The 22,818-nt window shown below is 36.0% G+C and overlaps 1 protein-coding gene across 2 annotated transcripts in view; it reads right to left on the reverse strand.

The window, feature by feature from the left end:
* Positions 1-22,818, reverse strand: part of LOC121736795 (calsyntenin-1) — a 311,606-nt gene that overhangs the window by 84,322 nt on the left and 204,466 nt on the right. The gene's annotated exons all lie outside the window — the stretch shown is intronic.

A 22,818-nucleotide genomic window follows, 5' to 3' on the forward strand; every position in this document is an offset into this window, starting at 1 on the left:
GTTGATAGGAAGGGAAAACAAAAAACTTGAGAGGTGTCAAGGGACACCCGAATGGAACGAAGTTATTTCTTATGTTCAAAAAACCTGTATACATAAATGACACTAAAAAAAAATCTTTAAAAAAAAAACGCCGTCTATTGACGGCCAGGAATACTAACAACGCGTCGGTTTAATCTCCAAAAACGCCATCTAGATGACTCACAGGAATGCTATCAACACCCTCTGCCCCTACCATGCAGGTACTAATAAAAAAGTGTCGAGGTCTAAGATCGTTCTGTCTAGCCTCCTTTACGCCGAATGCGCGATAAGGAACTTCGTTCCAATAAGTTATGATGATAGCATGGTTTGTTCCAAGGCTGTGCATCTAACGTAAGAGAAATTGTTTAATGTATTACGCCGAACACTTCATTTCAAAAAGAACATAAGAATCTTAAGTTATAAACAACTAATAAATTTAATATCTCCCTACATGATTTAAATACTTTAACTTTAACAGTAGAAAACCTTTAGAAGTTGTGATGTGACCTAAATAAATAATATTCACGGGCTATTCATGTATTCAATAGTTGAGTATAATTTGTCACAAGCAAGCAGCTGGGCCCTGACGTGCTCGGAGGAGATAAGCGAAAGGATTTAATCCCTTTTACACCTTATCCCAATTATTTCTTAACGGCTTATTACAGGGCTTTGTGACGACGCTCGAGATGTATTAAAGAAAGTATTCAGATCTCTTACTTTAATCAAAATATAAGAAACTATGTCGTAGAAATTTTCCTTTTGTCAATTCTTTAAACATAATAATTTTCATGCCAAATAAAATGCCCAAGGTTCTTAAATGTACTAAATCAAATAAGATCCTTTCAAACGGAATGGTAAAAGGTAAAAATGTTTTCAATCTTTTTGGCAACCGAATTTCGAAGCCGGAAGTGTCTGTTAATGGCGGGCCAAGATGGCCGTCAGCTTCCGACTGCTGAACTATTCGACAGCCATTAAACCCACCTCTTGATGTTACCTTAGCAACTATAAATCCTATAACTACAGATTAATCTGGTACAAATTAAGTTTTCATAACAACGATAAATGCTTTGTTGGGAAAATTGAAATTTGGTACAACTTTACATTAATTTCTAAATTGAATTTGTTTACCTTAGACGTTTGACGTATCCCTACCTATTGTTTACAGATATAATAATTCAATTAATTAGATCGCAGGTATTTCTCAAACTATTCATGTACTTAGATCATTTCAAAAATAAAAATAAAAACTATTTCATAATATTATGTAAAATTTAGTCTCGCCTCCATTTTTTGAAATAAATTGTAAAATTAATTATATTAATCTTAAAATAAATCTAAAGCAATCCTCTGCTAAGAATTCAACGAAAACGTTATTCGATATTCATTAAGAAGTTTCTGGAAGAAACTCGATATGGAGATACATATTTCAAACAATACCTTTAGTTAAAATGAACAGAGAACGGAACAAAACACCGATACCCATTATACGGAAAGCAGCACATCAAAGAGGATAGCTCATAGTTACGTACAACCGAATATACCTTTTGATCTCCACTGAAGACTTATTCATCCGCATAATAGCAGAATATCGATTTAAGATTAATTAATCAGATATGATATGGCGATGAGTAGCAACGAGCGAAGAAGCCTTAGAAATCTACAATTCAGATTAAAATAAATAAAGTACAAAACGAGATAATGATTCTTGATAGAAAAAAGGCATCGAAAATGAAATCTGTTGGTAAATAATGTTCATTGATCGAAAAAGAGGTACATAAGTATATAAAAATAAAAATTTGAAATAAAAGTCAAGAGGATCGGTCGAAAGTAATACACATAACGTATGCATTACCGCAGCCTACAATTTTGGTGGAAGGGGTCACTCACTTAAAAAATCGATTATGGGATAGCTAGCTTTTAATTATTTGGCAATATTTTGAGATTTTTCAATTTGACCTTAGATTTCAGGGGGGGTCATGTCCCCGGTCACCCCCCCCCCCCCCCCCTTCGGACCGTGCCTGGCATTACCTGCAATGTTCGGCGAATTTATAAATACTAGAAAGTTTCTTTTTACAAGATTTAAAACTACAAACTCAGCGGGTAACGTACAACAGTTTTCTAGTACTAAAGATCCAACGAAGTTTGTTGAAATGTATTCAAGTTTTATCAGTTATTTAATAGTTAAGGTAACGACCCAAGTTGCTTGTGATATACATGCTTTTATTTTCAAAGTTGCTAACGAGGCAACAAGAAATGTTTAAGAAACTATGTGATTAGCAATTCCGATCAGTTCGAGCGAGGCTCGTCGTATGTAAACAATTAAGCATGTTAGTAGACAGCGCGCTTAAAGTAACACGATTCATCAATATCATAAAAGAAGTCTTTAACTGCGGTTGTTGAAAAAGAGATGTTAAAACTGATAAAGAAAAAATTCAATCAAATAGCAGCTTTAATTCAGATTTCGTCTCATATTTTAAGTTTGGGTTAAATCTCTATAAAAACAGAAAAATGCTTAAAACCGTAAATCTGAACCGAATACGTCTTAAGGGAAATGTATCTTCAGACTGCAAACGTTTAATGCATTTAAGTTAAAGTTCTGCTTCAATCTTACACCCATTTATAACTTGAAAATGTGAGAATTTTATCCGCCTTTGAAAGTTAGGTGCCTGGACGCCATAGATGTGAGCATAGTGTGGTATTCTGTAGCAAAAAAGTAGGCCATTTAGGGTTTTGGAACTATTTCAGGTATAGCATTAATGTTGATGCCGTAACTTCAGGCGTCTTTATTTAATGTACCAGTTTCCTTTCCAATTGGAAAACACTGACAATAGACATGTAATATAGATGTAAGCCACAACGTTATTTACCATTACGAATGGGAGTATTCAAAAACATGGGCTAGGGTGATATGATCAGTTTTGGCACTTTCAAAATAGTGTTCAGCACTGATGAACACAGCCTTGCCTTTTATTGTGATATTTTCATCAAATATTTTCATCGTTACACATCCTGAGCTTCCTATTCTCCAATTTATAACCTGAAAATGTGAGAATTTATCCGAAGCCTCTGAAAGTGAACAACCTTTACGCTCTAACAAGTTGCAGTTAACGTTATACATTCAACTATGATTCTCTGTTGCGCATCTTATTCGTAAGTTCTGCTCGCGATGCGTTATTCGCTTCACGTAGGGAATGCTTTTTATTTCCACAACTTCCAGGTTTTAAATCTTTTCCGAATGCAAAACAGCCACTTTTTCAAATTCTCCGTTTCCACGTAACGTTTGGAGTGTGCATGCGGAATCTTGAGAGAACAGAAAGGTGTTTCCATCTACATTAATCTGACTCGTTGCAACCAAAAAATTAAGGCCTTTTGGATCTATTGTGGATGGTTTATACAGTATTCTCTGAAGAGCGAGCGAGATAAGCACTCTTAAAATGGTCTCACTACAACATTGGCCTAGTCCGAAGGAATTAAATAGTCAAAACGTCTAGGGACAACTATGTCTTTTTCTCTATTTATTTATACACCAAATAAAACATATACAATTATAAAAACTTAACTTAAACAGCATTTAAAACCAATGAGGTTTGTGCAATGCTGCGATAGTCTTATTCGCAAATGTGGTTATAAAATAACACAATTAATACAATGTATAAGTTGGTATTGCATAGTTATTTCATACATTAATAAGGAACAACATAGATTGATTTTCTTAGATGTGAATTTTTTACTTGAGATCATTAGATCATTCCAGGGATTGAACATGCATCCTCTCGAGTACTAATCATAGGTCTAACCACTAGACCAAAGGCATTTGCTACCGAAGCCAGTATGTTTTTGGCACCGCGTGGCAAGCCGAGTGTGAGCACACGTATGATCAATATTTGAGTTAACACAAAGGCTTCATTAAGCCGTAAATCTGTAATGAACCGGTCGATACAGCAACGGAAAACCGGATCCCAATTCGGCATTTCACTCTTGTCTGTGGGGTACTGTGGTCTGTGGGGTATATGCGCAGAATAAATGACATACGAGTACAGTACACTATCTTCGTACTAAACCGTGATTTCTCGTTACTTTACTTCTTACTAGAATTTGTATGACATCAAATTGTTTAATATTTTTGCCAGCAGTGACGCTAGTACGGTAGTTTGCCAGACAAATTCTAGATTGTTAACACCATTACGGTGAGAAGTGAGAAGAATTCGCGATTCGCCCTAAGCAACGCAGAATCACGTATTGCGCGTGTACTTGTCTCTGTATTGCGGACTAATGCGTTAGTTTCATTTTAAAGCACTGTTACTCTACTGCAGGGGTCACCAATAAGTGTCGCTCGGGGTCCACTTTAAAAAATGAAAATATGACCTTCGCGGTTCACACTTTTTGTAAAAAAACAATTTACATATAAGTGACAATTTTTGTTGCTTGTTTGGAATGAAATCGGTGCAAGCTATTGACATCAAAACCTGGAGATTTTCATCGGTAAGTCGAGACCAAAATTTATTTTTAACGAAGTTCGTCTTCGAAAATGATTGGTCCGCGCCTTTCGAAAATGGGTTGGCGGTCCGGATGCGGACCGCGATCTGCCATTTGGTAACCCCTGCTCTACTGTATGATATTTTACTATAGCTACACAGGGAATATGCTTCCTCTTTACGCCATTCAAAAGTAATTGCCCGTTTCGAACGCAACGTTACGATCTTTTTACGATCCGAAATATTTTCATCAGACGAGAGATTCGAACTTAATAGTCTTTTAAACTATCATTAGACAAGGAAATTAGTAATTACTTACCAAGTGTGTGATTAGTTGATTACCTTCATATTAATTTTGACGACTGTGAATCCAAAAGATGATGTCAGCTAAATAACTTACCTGTAACAGAAATAAATTAAAGTTAATAATAAATATATATCCACAGCCGAACATATAACCTCCTCCTTTTTGGAAGTCGGTTAAAAACGACTCAATTTGTTAATTAATCAAAATGTTAAAATTTTTATTAAATTGTATGACCCATTTTATGTTATCAATCAATCATCAATCTCCCATGACTCAAAGTATATTCATACCAAATTTCAGCAAAATTGATTCAGCGGATTGGCCATGAAGAGGTTACAGACAGACACACTTTCGCATTTATACCTAATATTAGTATGGATGTAACAAGGGAATGATTAAAAATATCGCTTTTTATGTTTAAAATAACTTATTAAAAAGTATCAATCTATAATATAAAAATGAGTCGCTGAATGTGTTGCTAAGCGCAAAACTCGAGAACGGCTGCACGGATTGGGCTAATTTTAGTCGTAAAATATTCGTAGAAGTCCAGGGAAGGTTTTTAAGTGACACGAAGTTCACCGGGACAGCCAGTGTACACATAAAGACGAATTAATTCACAGAAACTAATAAATACTAGAGAATATACCGAGACGTGAGGGTAGACTCGAACTGCGGAACTCAAAATGTTGTCTACGAAGCGTCTCTCATCTAATTTTAGTTTAAACCTAATTGTTTTCTAATTGATAACTTAGCGTTCCTATTCAAGTGTTATCGAAAATTTAGGGAAGGTAACTGAATTTTAATCAAATACAAAGAGAAAGTCACAAGATTATCTGCACATAGGCTTAGGACACTTAGGTTCATCATCAATACCTCTATTCCTACTTACAACTTATTGAATTTAAAAAAAGGTCAATGAAGAGCTATGTTATTCAAAAAATTAAGTCAAAAGAAAGTGAGTCATGACTCATGACTCATGATATTCTAAAAGATTATTTTAATGAGAAGGCAAACGACGTGAAATCAAATCAGACTTGGCATTATTGCCTTCTCGAAATAAAGAATGGTGAGAACCAAAAAACAGAATACTTTTTCAGCTAACTGGGGAAAGTTAAAATAAGGGACTCTCCCCAGGGAACAGACCAACGGATGGCCAGGGTTTACAAATGACTCCCGTCTACGACCTCAGGGGTTTGCCAATTACACGTCTACCTGTGAATGTGGATTAGTATTTTTGGTACCAAGATTGAAAATCTCGGTTAAGGTAGGTAGTTTGAAGAATTAGATCGCAGATAAACGTTTAGAATTAATAGACTACAAAGTAACCCCTTATTTATCGAATAAGTACATTGTGATAAACAATGTAGCGCGTACTACGAACAATGAACATAGTTTTAAATGTTTGATTAATACTATTGTGCCAACCCAATCCAGCCATTAAATCATAACGAGGTTTATTCGCGTTAAAAGCTATGTTATGTACCCTCGTAAACTAAGTACAGTTGGAAGTTTTTATGACACTGACGGCGTTTTATGTTTGGCGATGCTATTTCGACGTTTAAGAACTTTCTAGATTGGCTGTTCGCGAAATTTACAAGAACAGATTAAAAAAGTTACGACAAAAAACGTCTTTAGCGTTCAACGTAAAACGAGTAATAAATAAACTGAGATAACTGTAATAGCTGCGCAGATTTTTTTGGTTTAAAATTGTATTAACAACTTCTTTTTAATGACTACGGTAGCCGAATAGATATATTATTAAATAAAATAGGCTAGCTTCCTAGTTTAATATCCTTCCGACTGCACCAATATTGAGCATATCTTTATGAACGTCACACAAAGCAAGGTCGGAGCACCTCTAATATATTCAAAAACTTTTGCACGAACTCCTTTATAAACTTACTAAGTGCTCTTTAATTGTCTGCGAGCGAGAGATGATATATTTCACAGTTATTTACCTTGTAAATGGATGTGCCAGAATAATAATTAATCAATTTTATCTCGGAAAACGTTAGTGTATTTCAATTTGTATGTGACTCCCTTATCAAAACCAATCTTACACCTTCGTCAAACTGCCATTCACACAATACAGCAATACCGAACTAGATATCTGTTGAATTATTTATGTTTCACTTCACACGCCATTATATGATTGTGCCTTTAATAATTGAAAACGATATATCGTACCTAGATTTGAATTAATTCAAATAATTTAAGAGATATATTTAGATGTCTGTTAAATGAAATTTTACAGTCGTTTAGCATCATAAAAATCGTCCTACTATATTATTTGTTTGCATCGACAAATCCCAAAACTATGGGGCCGATTCTACTCTGTTTTCCGCTTAGGGCTTTGCGTGTATTATTATTATCAGTATGTTATCTAAAATAACTGTACCCAGTATAGTTTACTTCATTCTCATAACATAAAGGTACTGCCAAGTATCCACCCTGAAGGCCACCCTAAGCAATATCCACAAACTTCGTGTATTCATTGTCGTAGAAAAACGATTTGCATAAATTCAATGACACCTTTATTGTTGGATCCAATAAATTTATTTCCGACACATCCAAGTCACATAAAAACGACGTTAGAATGCGAATGCTGCATTGTTTACTCTATACTCCACTTATCCAGCTCGATTCCTTTGAAAATTGTAGCATTTGTTTCAGCGTACATCGGCGATGGAATAATTTTTCCTCGTCAAAACTCACGTTATGCTTTTTGTTATTTTCTGCTTATCTCCCAACTCCCCTCTTTTCTGAAATTCCTAGTTTAAGGAGAGACTTATTTTGTGTGCCATAAAATAGTAGTTAAGAGAATTCCACTCTTCGTTTAATATAGTTTTTTTGGTATTTAAACCGTAATGTGTACTCATCCTTATTTAATATTATGTCTCTGTGTGTTTATGTCTCAAAAATAACCTATCATAAGTAGATAATAGTTAATTCGTATTTATACTATATATATAATCGATTTTAAAGGTAGTAAAATAATGATAATAAACAAAATAACTGCTCAAAATACTTTAGTCAGTACTCAGTAGATATTGTATGCATGAAACCTTTGGATCCATTACATATTAAGCGCTACGATATTTTTGCTTCGTAGCTGCTGGGTCAGACGAAGCTAGTAGGCGAATAAATATCGCGATGACATTATGGGTTGCATGATACACTGCGATTTGTGATGGTTTATTTTGTACTAGATGACGCCCGCAACTCCGTCGCGCCAAAATTCGTTTATTGCGCGGGAACCGTACATTTTTCCGGAATAAAAAGTATCCTATGTCCTCTCTCGGGACTCAAAGTACATCCATGCCAAATTTCAGCAAAATCGGTTCAGCGGTTTGAGCGTGAAGAGGTAACAGACAGACAGACAGACACACTTTCGCATTTATAATATTAGTATGGAAGAATGGGTTTCAGTAACTACTTCAGTCATTTAGCCATTTTTGTTGCAATAAAATGCCGCATATTTTGGCCTGCTTTACTTTCATATTTCCCAGTCCAAAGATATTGTAAGAAAGCTCCTTTTTAAAGGTTGTAGACATTAGGGCTAGCCAACTTTTAGGCCTATGTCTAAAAGCTAATATTTCATTAGGAAACCTTTTATCGGAGGTTTTTCAAAGGCGAAAACGCATCAATCTCAGTTTACAAGATCGATCGGTACCAGCCTGAGGCGATCCCCTCGCGACCATTGTACTGACACAAAGGGTTAGGAGAGCAATCCTCGGTCAGATACAAAGGTACCTGGTAAGGATCTTTCACCTTATTCCAATTCTATTTATCTATATTAATTTAATCGAAACAATCTTGTGTATTTATTAATTATTCTTGTATCTAAGCAACACTGCCTAGACATTTTATGAGAATTTACTCTTGAATGAGTATGAAAGAGACAAGTAGCATTTTGTAGCGCTGCTACTTTCACATTGAACTCTATATTATAAGGGACACATACACTTACAGAATTCTAATTAGTTTGTTTTGTTATATCCTATTTATACGAAGAATGATTGCAATATTTTCAAGAATTAACTCAGACTGTCGCCTGGAACTTGTTATCACTTATCACTTAATTTATTGATTCCTCAACCCCCGATTCAACATACATCAAACTCTATTGAGTATTATCTCAACTTATCCGTATAATATCTGTTGAACGATAAGATTAGTCTAAGTGCTTCCAAACTTTTGTCAACTTTGCCCAGATCCACCTGTGGTGTTCCAACCGAGGTACTAATCGTCAGGATTAAGGTAAACCAACATTTATCACCTCATAAAGACTTAATCTTAATTTATGGCCTTTGAATATTAAACCGTTATGAAAAAGTTCTGATAATAGAAGAAAAAGGAACAATGAAATCCTGATTAATTTTCCTCACCACAAATCAGTTCCCTGTTCTATATTATAATTTATTAAAATCATTCTTTACTAAAATGATTGTGAGAACGGATTCGAGATCATTCTATAATCTATTCGATTCCTATTTAGTTGATTTTTAGGTAGTAAGCTTAGCATCACCGCAGTATCTATATTAAACGCAAAAGAATAGAAATACTGACAGATATGTTAGGGATGCAAGAAATTAAATCTTTTATTTATTTGTCACTTTGTCTGTTCTGTAGAATGGATGCCCTTACCATGCTTATTGGTAAGGGAGTTGTAAATATAAATTGGAAATATTAATTAAAATATCAGCTCACCATAAAAATATAGTCCGTACTCGTTACAAAGGTTGATAACATCTTGAAAAAATGTAGGAAAAGATTCCACACTTTACTGATGTCAAGTCTTTTCATACGGTTTTTAAGTTAGTTAAACAAAAACTTAAGGAACACAGACATATATCAATTAAGGAACTTATTTATTTAGACGACTGAGTAATACAAAAGATCGCATCTGTAAATGTTTGCTGGCGAAGATTTTCCAGTAGCCCTAGCATGGCCACAATAGAAATACGAAAGTATAGATACTATAACGGTAGAAAAAATCTTTAAAAAATGTAGGAAAAGACTCTACATTTTACCGAAGTGAAGTCTTTTCATACGGTTTTTAAGTTAGTTTTAAACAAAAACTTAAGGAACACAGACATAGATCAATTAAGGAACTAATTTATTTAGACGACTGAGTAATACAAAAGATCGCATCTGTAAATGTTTGCTGGCGAAGCTTTTCCAGTAGCCCTAGCATGGCCACAGTAGAAATACGAAAGTATAGATAAGGCGGCTAACGGCGACCGGCAAAAAATCAAATATAATGCCAATTTATGACATAGACAGTAGACTATAGTCCTAAAAATTCAAATAAAAAAATTCTACTTTATGACATAATATTATATCTATACTTTCGTATTTCTACTGTGGCCATGCTAGGGCTACTGTTTCAACGCCCTATTTACTTATAAAGTAGTAATTTTCCGTGTGAATGGACAGAAAATGCGGTCTCATAGCTGTTGAATGCTACTAATGACGTCGAGGGTTTCGGTTAAAATGTAAATGACGTCATTTATTTTGTCATTTTGACCAATTCACTTCCATCAGGGATGGGCACTCTTTTGCGGTCGATTGTTTCGATCCATCTTCGAAGAATTGCCTACTCCCAACTAAAGAATTCGATCCCGGGATCCCGCTATTATTTTAGTCCCGAACATAAAGTTAATATACTTAGCGGAATAGAGCAACACTCTCGAGCTGTCAAACGAAACCGGAATTGGTTTCATCTGTGTGTAAAAATATGTGTAGGTACGTATACACTTACACAAGCATGATTGAACATGATTTCTATGAGATAAAATTGTCAACGTGCGGCACGTGCCGACTGGACGTCAAAAAAAGAGTGCTGCTGTCATGTATCTCTCTTCCGTCTCTTTTTACCACGCAGTGTTACTGATATGTTACTGATAGTGACATCTCTTTTGCTCAGGCCTTTGTTTCTCTATTCCGCTAGGTATATTAACTTTATGGTCCCGAAAGATTCGGGATTATTCGATTATGAAACATGATTTCAGTTTCAGTAAGAATCATGATCGAGGTTAAATTAAAATCGACATCGAATCAAATTCGGAAGTAGAAATCGTTTTACTTCATTGCGGTTTTAACTCTTTTCTTAAATTTGGTTTCTAAAGTTTATAAGCAATAGATCGAAACGATCGATCGTAACTGAATGGCCGACCTCAGAATAGGGAATAAATTGGAACTCCTTGTATTAAGTGCCATCAGAAATGCAATGCATATTCAGTGTATGTTATGCTAATAATCTTCTTGGTCTTAGACGTTAGTGCATGCATAGCTCATTCAATCTTAGTAGGATCATATTAGTTTTAGGCCCGGTACACATTGGGCGTTTTGAAGCGCGCGCTTCATAACGGCCAATGTGTACCAGCTCTAAGGGTCAGCTCATATAGCAATGCGACGGCCGACGAGGGAAAACGATGCAATTTGATTTCAATGATTAAATGAGTCGAGACTGAACTTTATCCACTACACAATAAGAACTGACTAGCTTGTGGTGTGAGGGTACATAAACCAAATTTTTAAATAATATTAGGATACATAATATTAGGGTAGTTCACAAATTTTTACGTGGTAGAGCCATGCTTCGGCACGGATGGGCCGGCTCGACCGGAGAAATACCACGGGCTCACAGAAAACCGGCATGAAACAGCGCTTGCGCTGTGTTTCGCCGAGTGAGTGAGTTTACCGGAGGCCCAATTCCCTACCCTTCCCTTCCCTACCCTTCCTTATTCCCTTCCTTACCTCCTCTACCCTGTAATCCTATTCCCTCTGAAAAGGCCGGCAATGCACCTGCAGCTCTTCTGGTGTCCATGGGCGACGGAAGTTGCTTTCCATCGGGTGACCCGTTTGCTCGTTTGCCCCCTTATTTCTTAATATAAAAAAAAACCCGTATGCTATGATCACTTCTACCGAGTAGAGTGGCGAGACCATAAAGTTAATATACCTAGCGGAATAGAGCAACAATCTCGAGCTGTCAAACGAAACCGGAATTGGTTTCATCTGTGTGTAAAAATATGTGTAGGTACGTATACACTTACACAAGCATGATTGAACATGATTTCTATGAGATTAAATTGTCAACGTGCGGCACGTGCCGACTGGACGTCAAAAAAAGAGTGATGCTGTCATGTATCACACGTCTCTTTTTACCACGCAGCGTTACTGATAGTGACACCTCTCTTGCTCAGGCCTTTGTTTCTCTATTCCGCTAGGTATATTAACTTTATGGGCGAGAATGTGTCCTCGGCCAATCACATTGTTTGCACTGACTCGCCCCTCTACTCGGTAGGTGCAATCAGGCCCTTACATCTAAAATTTTCTAGAACTCCACATTTAATGAAAACCGTTTCCGAGCTATGCAATAAAATGTCATTGTTGAAGCGAAGACACGCTATTTACTGCAAGTTCACTGTGAGATCGTAACAACACGTAACAAGGCACCCGCATTCAACGTCAGTACCATAATATAAATTATATACAGTACACCATTCATACTAGACCTCCCGAAACGAGCGCACGCACATAAGCGTGGTTTCAAATAACTTTGAATGCAGTATCACGATTTACGTGCCGTGCGCTATATTCTGTGTTGCACAAATAAGATTTTTTATTATTTTTCGATGAATTTTTCTTTAGCTGCGTAATGCGTTATAATACCTAGCTTCTACCTTTATACTATTGTATATTATTGTATGGTTAATAAAGAATTTGAATTTGAATATACACTTTTTTCATGTAAAAGAAATGTATAACTAGCGGAACGCGTGACCTGATCTAAAATCCATAATACAGAGGAATAATATCCTCTGTTCCATTGTTAAGTCAGACGGTACTCCCGGAGTTCAAACTTCTTTTTAACGACGAATTACGCTACTGTAAATATGTTTGTATTATGTCAGTCCCCTGTACGAGATCTCTCACACGTCTTCGTGCAGTAATAAACTTGTATTTATGTTCTCGTAATAATGTTGCAAACACTGAGCGAAAATTTGAATTTTCTATTTCGTCTGAAGACATAGATAGCTAAAATATGGGTAACATTTTATGAAGTAAAAAATTCAAATAAACCCATAATGGGGTTTAAAAAATGTGAAAAGGAGTGTAAAACTTGCGGATTACCAATCGTGACTCGATTGAAAATTCACCGCCTCCTCTCGTGGGACTTTCGGCGACACTCCCGGAGTGTCCGTAATTTTGCCATGGTGAGTGACACTCAAAATGAGTTATGAAATATTATTACATTTGGTAAATATTTTGATATTACATCCGACTGGATTTTAAAAGCATTTTGTGATAAAAGTTGAGGATTTACATGAAAATATTTTATAGTCCGGGAGCCGCAGCCGTTGGACATTTTATAGTCGGAGCGCCACATTTATTTGACGCGTGTCACATTTGCGGGACACTTTGTCCGGGACAAAAAGGGCACGGGTCACTGCGTATTAAATTCATTTCATAATACAAATGAACAGGGTACTGGTTTATACGACTGTGGTTGTTTTACAAAGGTTTATTGTGCTTTCAATGGTTTTTATTAGGCTATTTCAACCAGTCTTCTTTATGTTATGTTTTTGTTATAATTAGACAACTGACAAGCGACCCGTGCAAAAACCGATCAGGTGACGTGTCCTAAGTCTTTACGCGTGTTTAACAATTTTTATCTTTCCCAAAAAAGTGCACAACGCTGCAGCAGCTAAACATGTAAACTGTTGTTGGTTCAGAAAGAGAGTGTTCATAAACTCCTTTAAAAAGATCTTGCACTTTTTAATGTCTATCTCTAACTGATGAAATTCAAACTAATGCAATCTAATAAAACAAATCCCACACAGGGCAGACGCAATCATAAATCCCATTGACTTTAAATATAACGATATATAAATAACCAGTTAGACTTTCACTGATTTCAATGGCGTGCCGCGTGGGTGACAACGCTTTTACGGTACGGATTTTACGGTTAATTTAAAGAAAGTATAATTTAGTACTTATGTGCAATTTTTGAGGTTCGCACTTCACGCTTACGATGTTTTAGATGATATAATTCCATATTTTTTATATCCCCTCGAAATTAATGCCATTTGACCAAAAGCTTTTTACTAAGCCGGCCCCTAGACGATCGATTGTATTGTGCAATATCACGCTTCAATTTTGTTGAACAGTTTATTTGACAATAGCTATGTCCACACTATGCACTTTCGTCTTCAATTTTCGTCATCTTCGTGCGTTTTGGCGCATTCAATAGTTGAATACGTCAACGAACGCAACGCCAACATTGTCATTTTTATTTTTTGGATACGGACAGAGGGCATGCGCCGCGGGCATGCCTCTCGTTCGCTGTTGACTGCGCTATAACGCATGCCCTTGACGAACAGAAAAAGGCACAGTGTGGACAAAGCTAATTAGATTGAAGGTGCGCGATGTTCAATATCAACCCTAGCCGGTCAATAATATTACGCAATACCTGATGTTGCGCAATATAATTGCTTGTGTAACTTAGACGAGCTACTAATAGAGCGAACTCCGAACGATCCGCTAACGACCGTTCCCAATATTTGATCTATCTCTGGTTTTGCCCTACTAGAGATAGTAATAGCTCACAATTGACATAAACATATTTTATGTCTAATGTGAGCTATTCCTATCTCTAGTAGGGCCAAATCAGAGATAGATCAAATATTGGGAACCGCCGTAAGACATTGGCACTTTGTTAAACAGCCAATTCTTTAAATTCCGATCAGGGAAACTTGATTAGTTAGATATTCTAGATATAGGCTATAGCCCTTAACTCGAGGATTAAGAAGCAAATTAGAGCGGATGACTTTGACATTTAACCCCCCGATACGAATCGCTCCGTCCCCGCTTATCTGTTGTTTCAGAGGCCGGAAAAAAAAAGACCGAATTGATAAAAAACCTGTAGTAAATGTAGCTTTAAATCTTAATAAGACTTTAACGGCCTGTTTCACCACATTCTGATAAAGTGCCATATTCACAGCCTTTTTGACAGATTCTCCATACTTCATCTGTCAAATTAAGTGGTGGATAGCCTATTCGGCACTTATCAGGAAGTGGTGAAACAGGCCCTTAAAGAAACGAATTAGCAATTGTAAAGTATATTATATCTAAATTGTGTGCTGGGAGCCCTGGGGCTTCGCAAAGGCCTTGTAGGGGCATCGACATATGAATTGATTTTAGAAATGTCATCAGACAACAGCATGACAATGACAATTCATTCAAAGAAAACCTTTTTTTGGGGAGGTCCATCAAAAATTCTTCACTTCTAAGTGTTCCACCACCAAAAAAGAGAACCGCTGAGAGCATTAACGATGCGTCCAAAATTCATTTTTGACATTTCAATTCGTCATAATATAATAATAATATCTATGGACGCTTCACACCACGTCAGTCTGGCCCCGTGCTAAGTACCTAAAGGACTTGTGTTACAGGTACCAGACAACAGAAATATATTTAATACTTTATACTATACATATATTTAAGATTTTATTATATCATACATATATTTAATACACATCCAGACCCGGGAACATTGAAAACTTTTTGTTCCGTCGGCGGGATTCGAACCCGCGACCCCCGGCTTGAGCTACCGACGCGCTCACCACTGAGCCACAGAGGTCGTCATAATTATGCATTTGTGCACCTCAATGATGACTGGAAAATGGGAATCCCACAAACCTTACCAAAAGTCAATGTAGTGACAAAAAGGCAAGTTGAAAACTATAGAATATGAAGACAATACACAAATTCCCTAAAGGCGGACTGAACACCGCTAGTTTTTACCCCAACCTTATGTTTTTGTCGGACCGTCCTCACTTATTCTGAACGCTCTCATTATTCATTTCGGCCGAGATAAGAATTATTCATTACTGCCATGTTATGATAGCCGTAGCTTCTCGTAATAGAGACCATTTTTACTCGCCTTCCAGTTTCCACAGATTTGCTGCTTTGTATCCCGATGAACAGCAAAAGAAAAGTGAAAAACTTTACGTCTGCCCACAGCTGCTGCTTTTAGTAAAATCGGAGCAAAAGAAGGCAAAAACTTAGAACCTTCTCCCTTTTTTAAAAGTCGGTTAAAAAATGAAATGTGTGCAAGAAGCACGCGACTTTAGAATTTAGATTTCAGGGATTATACTTGTTACGGGTCATTTCGATTAAAATTTTAATGCTGTAGAATTTTAGAAGATCGATCTCTAAGACCCACTAGATACTTTTAGCGGTATACTAGCGAGGACCATCAACAGATTACAGGGTCTAGAAGTATACCTGTTGATGTTGTGACCACAAAAAGTATCATCAAAATCGGTTCACAAATAAGACGAAATTATCCACGAACAGTCATAAAAAGCATAACATTATATTATATGATCAATTTGAGGAACCTCCTCCTTTTTTGAACTCGGTTGAAAATAGTAAAACAGCTTTTTTTATGGTATACCCATAAAGTAACACGTAATGCATAATCAATATCATATTTGACGCAATTTCGGGTACTCTGCGAGTTGCGACTGAGAGTCAGACCCGGAAATTCCGGGATACCGGGATTGGGATGGGTATTATTACGGAAAGAAAAGCACTAGCGTATGTTTTCTTACTGTACCTACCTAAGTATAAAAAGCGTGAATTACATACAAAAAATATTGTAAATCTTTACATAAAGCGTAAAAATTAAAAAAAAATAATCTATGGATTAAGGGTAGTTTTCATACGGCAAAATCTTCGGTTACCGCGCGATGAACTTGTCAGTTGTAACTAGTCTTTATATTATATATATTATTTATACTAGCTATTTGACCGAGCTTTGCTCGGTATTCGATAAAACACGAATAAAATTACATTTTCTAAAAATGTTTCCTAGCTAGATCGATTTATCGCCCCCGAAACCCCCTATATACTAAATTTCATGAAAATCGTATGAGCCGATTCCGAGATTCCAATTATATATTTATATACAAGAATTGCGCGTTTAAAGATATTAGATTTTTTATCTCAATTTCAGTAAGTATTAACTAAAGTTGTATAATTGTAGATATATTTGGTAGCTATATTATAATTTGACTTGTACCGTCTATGCTTGTTTGTTACAGTAGGTACCCTTATAGCGCTGCCATTTTACGTCGTTATTGTCCTAGTGTCCTTGGGCCCTTACAGAGCCTTAGTAGCTAAGTTCGAGGGCTCTTGAACCTAAAGGTCGTTTGTTAACCGCGGCCCTATAAAAAGTTGGTCTATTTAGGTCAAGGGACTAGTTCTTGTACAGATAATCTCTTGTTAAGAGATAACTGTCGTAGAGATACGACATCTTAATACATTTTAGCGAACTTTCGCTAGTTTTTTAATTGACTAGTTGACGCCCGCAACTCCGTTGCGTCTAAAGTCGTTTATCGCGCGGGAACCGTACACTTTTCCGCAATAAAAAGTATCCTACGTAGTACGTCCTTTACCGGGATTCAAAGTACATTTCAGCAAAATCGGCTGAGCGTTTTGAGCGTGAAGAGGTATCAGACAGACGCACATTCGCGTTTATACTTGTAGTATTCAGAGGCACATGACGTAGCTATGTTATTTGTAGTTTTTATTATTCGTAGGTTATTTGGTTAGGAAATGGTCAAGTCAATGTTAATTAGCAGGTCAAGCCAATGTAAAAAACATACAATATTTTTGTGAAAATTGACCTGTATTACGTACGGAGGAAATTAAAAAAAAATGTTAATTAGCCACGGAAAACACTGGACCGATATTGATGACATGGAGTTGAACACGTTAAATTTACAGCGGAAAAGCGTACGGTTTCCGCGAGCCTTCTTTGCTTAATATGTAGTCATGAAATAGTATTTGTACACATTAATCCATACTAATATTATAAATACGAAAGTGTGTCATGTCTGTTTGTCCGTCTGTCTGTCTGCCTGCCTGTCTGTCTGTCTGCCTGTCTGTCTGTCTGTCTGTCGGTCTGTCTGTCTGTCTGTTACCTCTTCACGCTTAAACCGCTGAACTGATTTAGCTGAAATTTGGCATGTAGATACTTTGAGTCCCGGGAAAGGACATAGGATACTTTTTGTCCCGGAAAAATGTACGGTTCCCGCGCGATAAACGAGAAAACTCGTCATCATCTAGTATATAAATATTACCGTTGCAGTATACTGTATTATATACAGTAGTTTATCTATGAAGCTTTAGCTAGTAATTTAGTTTTTAAAAGCTTTAATGCGATTATCCGGTTTTAAATAAATGAGTATTTCAGTTTAAGCCGCTCAACGTAAACCCAAACATTTATTTACAATTTTAATATTTGTTTAGGTAAATAGAATTGTTTCTATTTAATATTATGTAGCCCACTGGCTCCACACAAATTATAATATAGGAGAAGGTGGTAATGTGGCCCCCCCATTTTGTTTATCAAGCATTATTTAAAAAATATAGGAGTCAGAAACCTAAAAAATACATTATGCGACTTCTTATTCATTTGTTTATGTTCACATGTCTTATTAGGGAATACTTAAATAAAACTCGTGCAGGATAATCGAAAGTTTCAATTATTCTTAATCAATCACATTTGGTATTTTGAGATCAAGTGATGGTAATGGTATTGCACAAGTGAAACTTTACGGCAAAAATCACAAATGTAATAGTCACCTTTGGAGCCTCCACACTCCACAGTCTACATAGCCCATTAGTCAAAAATTTGATACTGTACCCATGGCTCTACAACTATCGAAATAAAATCACACACAATTAAAAGTTTCAACTCGATAGCCTCTGTTGGATTTGTATGGCGCTAAATTAGTAGCATGCTGGCTAAATTAGTAGTAAAATTATACTGGATAGCGTTGTTAAAACATTAAAATATTTGACCCATTACCACCTTTTCCGTGTATATAGATTATATTACATAGGTGAGATCATAACTTCGATCTACATAAAATATTAAACCATCGTTTCAAGTTTCAACAAATCATTTTAGCATTGTTAAAACGTTTTTGAAGAAATTCAGTATGCAGTTGCGAGAAAGAACAAAGAAAGGACACTCGAAAAAATGTACGATTCCCGCTAAACGAAAAGGTAATACAATCTATACTTGACAGTTTACAGTGTGGATGAATACACATGTTTATGTAAAACACAACAGTGTACCGAAGTGTTTAACCTAAAGGTTAAAAACATTTAGGTTGCAACCCCCGTGGTCACCTACATGATAAAAAAGAATTTACATGATAAAAAAGAAAAGGGGGATCGCAAAATATTTTGTCTCGCTCGCACGCAAGACACCCGCGAGTCCAACTACTTTTGAAGAGATCTTGTTAATTGTTATGAGAATTGGGCGCCAGGAAATTCACAATGCGTTCAGCTCGAATTCGAATCTGATGCGCGACAGCCGACAGCCAATAAGCGATCGCCGCGCCTAGCATTGACCAATAACAGCGTGGTAACCTTCCGAATCCAAACGGCCATTGTGAATCCGGCCGGCACAAATTCCAAATCGATCTTAAAGTCGAAATAACAAGGATATCATTTAACAATCAGAGATCGGGCTTCAGCTTCGCCTCATTAAAAACACAAACTTTTAATTGGACGCCGCTTGTGTTACCAGTTACAGTTACTTTAGACTTTATGCAAAATACATAAGGGTCAAAGTTACCGTGGTAGGGTAGGACTCAAGACTATTTCCAGACCAAAAGGCATTAATATCTTTATGATAATGAAGTTGGTAAACTATTCGTAAACTTTATAGCTTCTGAGATTGGATGTGAAAAGGTGAACTGTGACGTCACTGTGACGTCATCAACTAACTCAGTGGGGTAGGCACGAAAGATAAGCAGACGCGAGCAGAAAAATTCTATAGGTTCTTAACCGTAACATAACTGAAAACGATTTTTACGAGCTCAATCGATTTTCAATAACGTTACGAATTACGATTATGTAGCTGTCTACAGGAACTCATGCTAACCCCTCTAGCTTGTCAGTCTTCTGGATTATAAATTATAATAATGGGCGTTATTATAATCCAGATGAATAAATACTATTGTAATAAATGTGAAAGTGTGTCCGTCTGTCTGCTGCTGTGTGGTATGGAGATACTTTGAATCCCGGGAAATGAAATAGGCATAGGATACTTTTGATCCCTGAAAAATGTACGGTTACCGTGCTTTCACCGATTTTTTGGGCAAAGAAGCTACGGGTGTCATCTAGTATTTAAATAAAACATGGCCAAAAAATCCTTTAATAGACTTTAATAAAGATAACGATTGTTGAAATCTGTTGTAGACGTTAAATAACTTAAAGCGAATAACCGATAATTAAAATTTTAATTGATTGATGTGCCCTGATAATATTTAAAGGCACATTTCATAAGGGCTATTTCACAATAGGACGCGACTCAACGCAAAGCCTAATTTTTTTTAATTCAGAATTATGTTTTTCTTACTACAAGTAACACGAGCGTCATAATACTTGTAGTAAGAAAAGAAACACAATATATCTGCTTGCGTAGTAAAAAAATAAATTCGCTTAACCTTTAATAACCCGCGCTTAAAAAGTTACATAAATAGTCGCGTCGCATTGGGTGCATCATTCATGGTACCCCGTCCTTAAATCAATAAAATGAGTTCTATCTTATTTCAAAAACACTTGTTGTGAACAGTCTTAACTTTTAACCAGCTGTCAATTGTTTGGGGACTCGACATCAACTTCCATTAAGACCTAAACGTCACTCATAAAATTAATTATGGAAGGACCGCGGGGACCGGGACACCGGAGAAGAGAGGAGGAAAGAGGGGGAAGGAGAGAGGAGACACTGACGTGTGACACGACTACCGTTTTCAAGCTATCAATTATTCAAAACGCTGCAAAAATACCCTTAAATCCCGCGATTCGGTTTGTATACATATAGACAATTGGGTTTCGGAAATATTGTTCACATTTTGTACGTTTGATTTGGTTTAGCATTTTTGTGAATATAATTGAGGGACCGAGCTAAGCATTCTACACTAATTTTAACTTTTGCACCCCGCTGGAATTTTTGAAAATGATCATTGTCCATAGATATACCGATGAATCTTCATCCACCACTATTAAATGGAAACCATGTACAAAAAACATTAATTAGCAACGTTGTAGCTAACAATTATACAATACAAGTATTATTTTAGTTGGTTTACGAAATTATGCAAAAAAATATACAAATCTGCAAAATTATTCTCAGAAACATTACGCAATTATGCATGTTACATAAAAACATTATAATAGATACTATGTCCAATATTTCGCATTAGTAATTACTTATTGGAGTTATTGAATTGGATAGAAACCATGGATTTATTAAAAACTAGCTGTCCCGGCGAACTTCCTGTCACTTTTAAACCTTGCATGGACTTGAAGGATTATTTTAAGACTACAATTAGCAGAATCGGTCCAGCAGTTATCGAGTTATAGTGTTACTAACACAATTGGAAATCTATTTTTATAAATATAGATATAATTGAAAATAAATCCGACACGGTACGCTAGAAAAGTTTGTCAGACAAGGACAAAACATTGTTAAGTAATAATGTCGTCTATACGGACGGTAATGTTAAACATACAATTTTATTAGTAAGATAAGTATATTAATTCTAGTAAAATCTGGACAATATATTGCTTCTCAGAAACAGCTTAGAATATCTAGAAGCAGTCTAGACTCAAGACGAGTCGATATCCTGGAAACGTTCCCGTAAGGTATGCGACTGGAATGTTCATCATGATCAGCCCATAAATGTATAAAATGTAGTCATTTAAAAGTTATACTTTCTTTACTACTTAAAAAATTATTCAAGGTGCGCTAGAGACAGTATCTTAAGATATTTAACCCCCGGATACATGCTATGGGTCGTTATTGTCCGCTCTGAATTAAATAAATTAAACTTAGGACGATGATACGCCTAAAAATAACACAACTTTGTGCCATACGTCATACCTAAATACTCTAACATAATATTATAATTGTAACAAAATTCAATTAACATCTTTTGATTATCTAAAACAGAAAATGGTATATATTAATAATGTTAATGAAAAATAAAAGAATCCTGAAAGCACTCTTTCTTGCTTAATTGACTTCACATTTTATGATGCCCTGACGTTATAAAAGTTATTTCTTCCAAGTCTTTACTTAGTTAAAAGTTGCTTCGTTAAGATGAAAATATTGATAACGACGCTAGATTTAATGATGTTACTGTCTGGAAAATACCTGAATTAATAAGTTTTTCATGAAGGTGGTGCTTACTTTTAATAAGGCTGCTTTTCCATCGCATATTATTATTGCCATGATATTTTTATAGTGAAATAACAATAAAATGGAATATGGAAGGCTTTTTTTAAAAGTTGGGTCATTTTAGCCCCAATCTGATGGAGGTGGTTAAAATACTTGTGTCAGAATTTAAAACATCGCTATCGACAAAACCGTTAGCAGTTTGGTAAAAATGCTAGCTGCTACGAAAGTGGAGCAGTAAGTGCAATTTTATTATCTAGTTCCCCTGAAAATAGAGGTGGAGTTTTCATTTTTCGATATTTTTATATTGAATTTACGTTAAAACTCGGCTCCCAAACGGTATGTTTATCGTTTAAAAACTTTCTTGGAAAAAAATAACAAAATTACTCCTCTTATTTTATATGCATTCCACCATTAAAATTTTGAGGAAATATTTTTCTACTGATTTTAAACAAAAATTGTGTAGAAGGAACATCAAAATTTTGTCGTAAGCTTACACAACTCGATCAAACTCGTATCTGACCAAGTAAATATCTCTTACTTCAATCTGGCATGCTGTTGCAGACGAACTGACTATAGAACCAGTCCTCTGTGCTTCATGCGTGAGAAATCGCGCCGAGAATCGAACCCCGGTCCCTCGCGCGCCGCGCATTTTTGTACCGCTGGACCAGCGAACATCGTCAAAGAGCTAGCGAAATTGTCGATACTAATAGAACAATATCCTTCATATTATATAAAAATAAAGT

This window comes from Aricia agestis, chromosome 19 (genome assembly GCF_905147365.1).
Source record: "Aricia agestis chromosome 19, ilAriAges1.1, whole genome shotgun sequence".
NCBI classification, from domain to species: domain Eukaryota; kingdom Metazoa; phylum Arthropoda; class Insecta; order Lepidoptera; family Lycaenidae; genus Aricia; species Aricia agestis.